The sequence below is a fragment of the Bicyclus anynana genome, chromosome 20, assembly GCF_947172395.1.
Source record: "Bicyclus anynana chromosome 20, ilBicAnyn1.1, whole genome shotgun sequence".
NCBI lineage: Eukaryota > Metazoa > Arthropoda > Insecta > Lepidoptera > Nymphalidae > Bicyclus > Bicyclus anynana.
Genome location: NC_069102.1, coordinates 8,706,562 through 8,712,561, shown reverse-complemented (window position 1 = coordinate 8,712,561; position 6,000 = coordinate 8,706,562). Strand labels below are relative to the sequence as shown.

Below are 6,000 nucleotides of genomic sequence, written 5' to 3'. Positions count from 1 at the left end.
TTTATACTTTTAATTATTATGAACTTTAAAGTTCAAGTACTTTTGTGCTTAATACCACTTAATTACTATATTATTACATCGTGTTCAAATGACTGTTTCAGTTAATCCTTTTTAAAATAATTTCTAGATAAAATCTATAAATTTAAGCTTTCTTTGTTATGATGCTATCGATGACAGAAGAAAGAGGAAACATTTCATGCATTTTTAGTGTTTTTGAGATAGCATGGGTACGGTGACAGCCGCCTGTATGACGTTCATAATACGTACTATTATCGTAAATCGCAGAAAACTTGTGTGAGTGAAACGAACTGTCACCCGCACCATCCAACATGAAACGAACAATAATTGTAGTAATAGAAGATTCTCAAATTTCATTACATCTTTAAATCATGCTTATCCTTCAGACTTTATTTGTAGACAGTCTTTGGGTCACCATACGCATGTACCTAGTAACAGTAACGGTTACTTAAGAAACCTTAGACTTTATCCTAAGATTTTATATTTTCATAACGTTTAGTTTGTTTATCAGGTTTCATATTTTCATTATTTTGTCTGTTTTGTGGTTTCTTTGTACTGATTAATATTGTAGAACTGATTTGGAACATTTTATAAGGTATTTAAAATACACGAACGTTATGGCTACTATCCACCAAGTACGACGATTTCGGCTCGGTCATCGGTGTCAGCGTATCTATGGAAAATTAGCGATGCATGTCGTCGGTGTGATTCGCTCATACTATTCTCCCATTGTCAGTCCCCCCCTTGATGTAATTTAACTGAATTATGGTGTAGAAATGTCCACAATATAGTTTTGGCTGGCCAGTGATGCGCCCGTGAGGCAAAGCTTAGTGGACATACTGACTGTAATCCAGATAAGTGTGGTTGTTTGTAAGTGCTACGACAAGCTACGAAACCTACTACGCCTTCACCGAAAGCTCAAGTGAGTGTTACAGAACTTACAGATCATTCAAGGATTTGTTCTTTTATTTTTTTCATAAGGCATAGATTATTGTTACTGAGGTATAGAAAACTACATCATTTAAGTTATGCGATACTACTAGGCTAATTTCGAACACATTTGGGATCCTTATAATGAGGCAATATTGGTTTTTGCCTAAAACATGAAAAGTTTTATAATTTTTCAGAATACCTATTAGGTATAAAGTTTTATTTTTTTACTTTTTTTGAATACATTGCGACATGGAATGGAGTCTGGATTATAGAAATTGATTTTGTTTGTGTAAGAAGGTAGGTTTATTATACTAAGTATAGGTCCCGGCAAGTAAATTGAACCAAAACAGCGATCATCAACGTATGCTCCATGGTTGCCCAGAAAATAAAAAGTCTTAAAACTTCGATCAATGCGTGCTATATTATAATAAGAAAAATTTTATACAACAAAGTAGGTACCTTTTTTTTTTTTTTTTTTTTTTTTTTATTTTGTATAAGCAAGCGCTTAGCTGCAATCACGCCTGATGGTAAGCAGTGATGCAGCCTATGGTGGAACGCGCTTGCCTAGAAGATGCCTATTCACTCTTGACTTGAAGGTACCCATGTTGTAGGAGGTGGGGAAAACAGAAGCTGGAAGAGCATTCCACATCATTGCAGTGCGTATAAGAAACGAGGAACTAAACCGCTTAGTACGGGTCCGAGGAATATTGATGACGTAGCGGTGTAGATCTCTGCGATGCCTAGCAGTCCTGTGGTAGAACGGCGAAGGTGGCACAAGATCAAATAGTTCCTGAGCGCACTCCCCGAAATATATCTTGTAGAACACTGATAGACAGGCAACCTTTCGGCGATGCTCTAAGCTTTGAAGTTTAGAGCTTGATAATGCCTCATTGCCAATGAGCCTTCTGGCGCGTTTATCCACTGAATCCAAAGCAGCAAGCTGGTATTTGGCGGAACCATCCCATAAGTGGGAGCAGTACTCCATACATGACCGAACTTGAGCTTGATATAAGGACAGAAGCTGCTCAGGTGTGAAGTACCGCTTCACTTTATTAAGGATGCCAAGTTTTTTGCCTGCAGCTTTTGCCTTAGATTCAATGAACTGTCCGAAGTTGAGTTTGGACGATATGGTTACGCCAAGAAGCTCTAAACTATCAGATATTCCTACAGACATATCCCGGAAAGTAGGAGTCAGATGGAAGGGACTCCTTTTGGCAGTGAACAAACATGCCTGAGTTTTTTCCGCATTAAACTTAACCAAATTGGCATCTCCCCATTCAGACACCTCATTTAAGGTTAAATTAATGCGTTGCACCAAAGCCTCTCGTTGCTCATGGATCTCAACCCCACTAGCACGGGGACTGGACATATATCTCTCTGTTACAGTGCTATCATCTGCATACCCAAATATACCGGGTTTAAGCAGATCATTTATATGCAGCAGGAAAAGTGTAGCAGAGAGAACTGATCCCTGAGGGACACCGGCATTAATAGCCATTTGATCTGATGAGATGCCGTCCACGACAACTCGAAAAGATCGGTCACTCAGGAAATCAGATATCCAGTGACAAAGACTAGAGGGAATCCCGTAGGACGGAAGCTTGCTTAAAAGGCTTTCGTGCCAGACCCGGTCAAAAGCTTTTGACACATCCAGTGAAACGGCAAGCGCTTCACCGTGCTTGTCAACAGCTTCACCCCAGATGTGAGTGGCATACACTAAAAGATCTCCTGTAGACCGGTTGCGACGAAAACCATACTGTTGGTCTGACAAAAGATCATTTTCATCGAGGTATGCCAGGAGCTTATTGTTCAAGACACGCTCCATACTCTTACAAAGTATGGACGTGATTGCAATTGGCCTGTAGTTGGCCGGGTCAGCACGGCTTCCCTTTTTTGGTACAGGTTGTACGTTGGCAATCTTCCAGCCTTTCGGAACGTGAGCAGACTTGAGAGAGAGGCGGTATAGGCGTGTTATTACAGGAGACAGCTCAGGGGCACAGGTTTTCAGTACTATCGCTGGTATACCGTCAGGACCACTAGCCTTGTTCACATCTAAGCTACGAAGTACTTTTAAAACCTCACTTTGGCGGATATGTATCTCTGACATCACAGAGTCGCAAGGTGTTAGAGTCGGTGGTGAGGCACTTCCAGTATCCAGATGTGAATTTTTCGCAAACAGATTGGCCAAGAGATTGGCCTTGTCGTTAGCGGAAAAAGCCAGCGATCCATCAGGTTTAAGCAGAGGTGGTAACGATGAACGGCAGAAGTTCGTTTCGACAGATTTCGCGAGGGACCAAAAAGCTTTGCTGCCACGCGGATAAGTAGCTAGTTTAGCCCCAATGCGATTTGTACGGTTGAAACGAGCCTTCTTAAGAGCCTTCTTGTAGGACTTGGCAGCTAGGTTAAAAGCTCTCTTCTTTGAGGTGATGTCCGGAGCTTTAAGTGTTCGGGCTTCAGCCCAAGCTGCAAACGCTGAATTTTTAAGAGACTCCGCTTCAGCGCAAGCAGCGTTATACCACTTTGGAACTTTGCCATCCAGCGACATGTCAATAAATGGAATGAAATACTCCATTGCTTGACATATCACTTGCGATATAGCTTGTTCACAGCTCGACGGATCAATAGAAGAGAAGCATACCTGCCGCCAAGGATAAGACGCGAAAAAATGTCGCATCTCATCCCAATCTGCTGACTTATATCGCCACACCCGTCTAGTACCACCAGGTCCTGGGTCCAAAGGGTGATAATTCGATACCGACTTAACCACACAGTGGTCAGAAGTACCAAGTGGGGCTGCAACTGACACTGAAATCCGGTCAGGGTCGGTGGTCAGCAGAAGGTCCAAACAATTAGGCGTGTGACCTTCAACGTCCGGTATCCGGGTTGCTTCATGTACAAGCTGGGAGAGGCCCAGCGTCAAGGCGAATTTCAATGTTTCACGCCCGGCATGGTCAGTGGTCTGGTAAGGGAATAACCAGTCTTCGTGGTGGGCATTAAAATCCCCCAGAAACGCCATTTGAGCAGTCGGATACCGACGTTGGACAATGTCAGCCGTTTGACTAAGGTACTGAAACATCTGAGTTGTCTCCTGGTCACCGCTATGCGATCTATAGACACATGCATATATTGTCTGATCTATGCCCGTATCCAGTAAACACCACAAGATGGAAAAATTGGGTACCTCCAAGTTACGAAGACGTCGGCAGCAGATGTCGTTACGAGAATACAGACAGACCCCTGCGTGAGGTTTAAAATTGGACTCAAGTGAATAGCCGGGGTACTGTAGGTATGCTTCATCTGATGGACTCCTAATTTGCGTCTCCGTTAAGAAAAGTAAATGTGGCCTCTCAGTCTCCAGGTGGTGGTGGACCGTAACGAGATTAGAGTGCAATCCTCTGATATTGGTGAGGTGCACTTTAAGTGAGAGGGGGTGCAACCGCTGAAAAACGTTACTTTTCTTATGTTTTCTTTTCATATTTTTTTTTTTTTTGGAGTGAATAGGGAGGGAAGGATGGTAGTTATACGAGGCTTTGCGTTCATAGACTCCTCAACCTACGAAGAAACTACACTGAGGGAAGGCTTGACTGGAGACTGCGGGGACGCCCGAACCCCCCTGGAAATTGTCATCGGACCCTCTCTCCGGTCGCCAACCGGCACGATGAAAGCCATTCCAGGATTTTTCGCTAGTTGGCGGGGCAGCCTTTCATAGGTGGCTTACCTATAATTGGGCCCCCTACTAACTGCGGTCGGCCAGCGGAAAACCGTGCTTCGGATCCCGCTAACCTCCAAGTCAAGACCTCCGGTGTCATTAATCAGCAGGTCGGGTTTATTGTCATCAAACGCATCGCAACTGTACAGACCCACCTCCCCTGAAACGGCTTCTACAAGCAACGCGACGGAACACGACTGACCACGTCAGATGACATGATCAGTCATTTGGCGGCGCGACTTTGCTCGTAGGGTGGTAACTAAGCCACGGCCGAAGCCTACCACCAGAAAGAATGCCACTCAATTAGCACCACCCAGGGGCCGCGTGTAGGGTAATGAGGGTTAAAAAACCTGATTTTGGTAGCACCTACGGACGCGAGTGGCTCTGACCCCCAAAACCTATTTCTACATAAAAACGTTAGCGTTTTCTGTTTTGTGTTTTTAAGTATTAGGGTTCGGTGATTTGGAGTAACACCTAATGACTCTGCTGGGACTTTTATCAAATCTTCAATATGTTTACTTTCTTTTACAATTTTGTTAACTGTCAGTATCAAACTAACTTTTTTGTAGCTTCTTATGTGTTATTTAAAGAATCAGTTATCTATAAATAAAATCAAATTAGAGAAATAAAATGTCAAAGAATCGAAAATCTCATACGCGATTGTGATAGCATCAACGTGTTGCTACGTCAACGCCCAAAAATTAGTTACTGCGCATCGGTCAACTTACAGGCCGCGACCTATACTGGATTATATAGCTGTATACTTTAATAACTCATTACTAAGAGAGTGTAAGTGTATTACCTGCCGTTGCGATATATATTTAGGTTATTTTAGAATGGAAACTATCGTGAGTGTTATTCATATTAAATGATTATGAAACACGGCTAAAACTCACGTAATATTAGGTCGGAGTATGGATCGTGCCGCGATGCAAGAACTAGCTCATGACTAAGGGCCCCGTATGGGTTCGAAACTAATCGGGCATACTCCGACCTAATATCACGTGAGTTTTAGCCATGTTTATATAATCATTTAATATATTTAGGTAAGCGTAATCTTAATCAGCCTATTTTAACGACCCACTACAGGCCTACCTGCCTCTTTATAGGAGAGGAGATATGTAACTCAAACCCACCACGCTGCTACCGGGCGTTGGGTAAAAATGTTTATTTATTTAATCATAATCACTATCAGGATATGATAATGATAATGATTGATGACTTTCGAAGCCTTATAGGCTTATACACTAAAATGCCTTGGCACCAACGACGTCGTTGCTTGGCACGTTATTCACTTAGCAATTATACATTTTGCTCTTTGAACATAATATTATGGTTCT

The 6,000-nt window shown here is 42.6% G+C and overlaps 1 protein-coding gene across 3 annotated transcripts in view; it reads left to right on the top strand.

Moving 5' to 3' along the window:
- Positions 1–790: 790 nt before the first annotated feature.
- Positions 791–6,000, top strand: part of LOC112051031 (uncharacterized) — a 40,720-nt gene continuing 35,510 nt past the window's right edge. For all 3 annotated transcript variants that reach the window (XM_052887826.1, XM_052887827.1, XM_052887825.1), the window contains exon 1: positions 791–940. The gene's annotated coding sequence lies outside the window, so the exon portion shown is untranslated. The remainder of the gene's footprint in view (positions 941–6,000) is intronic.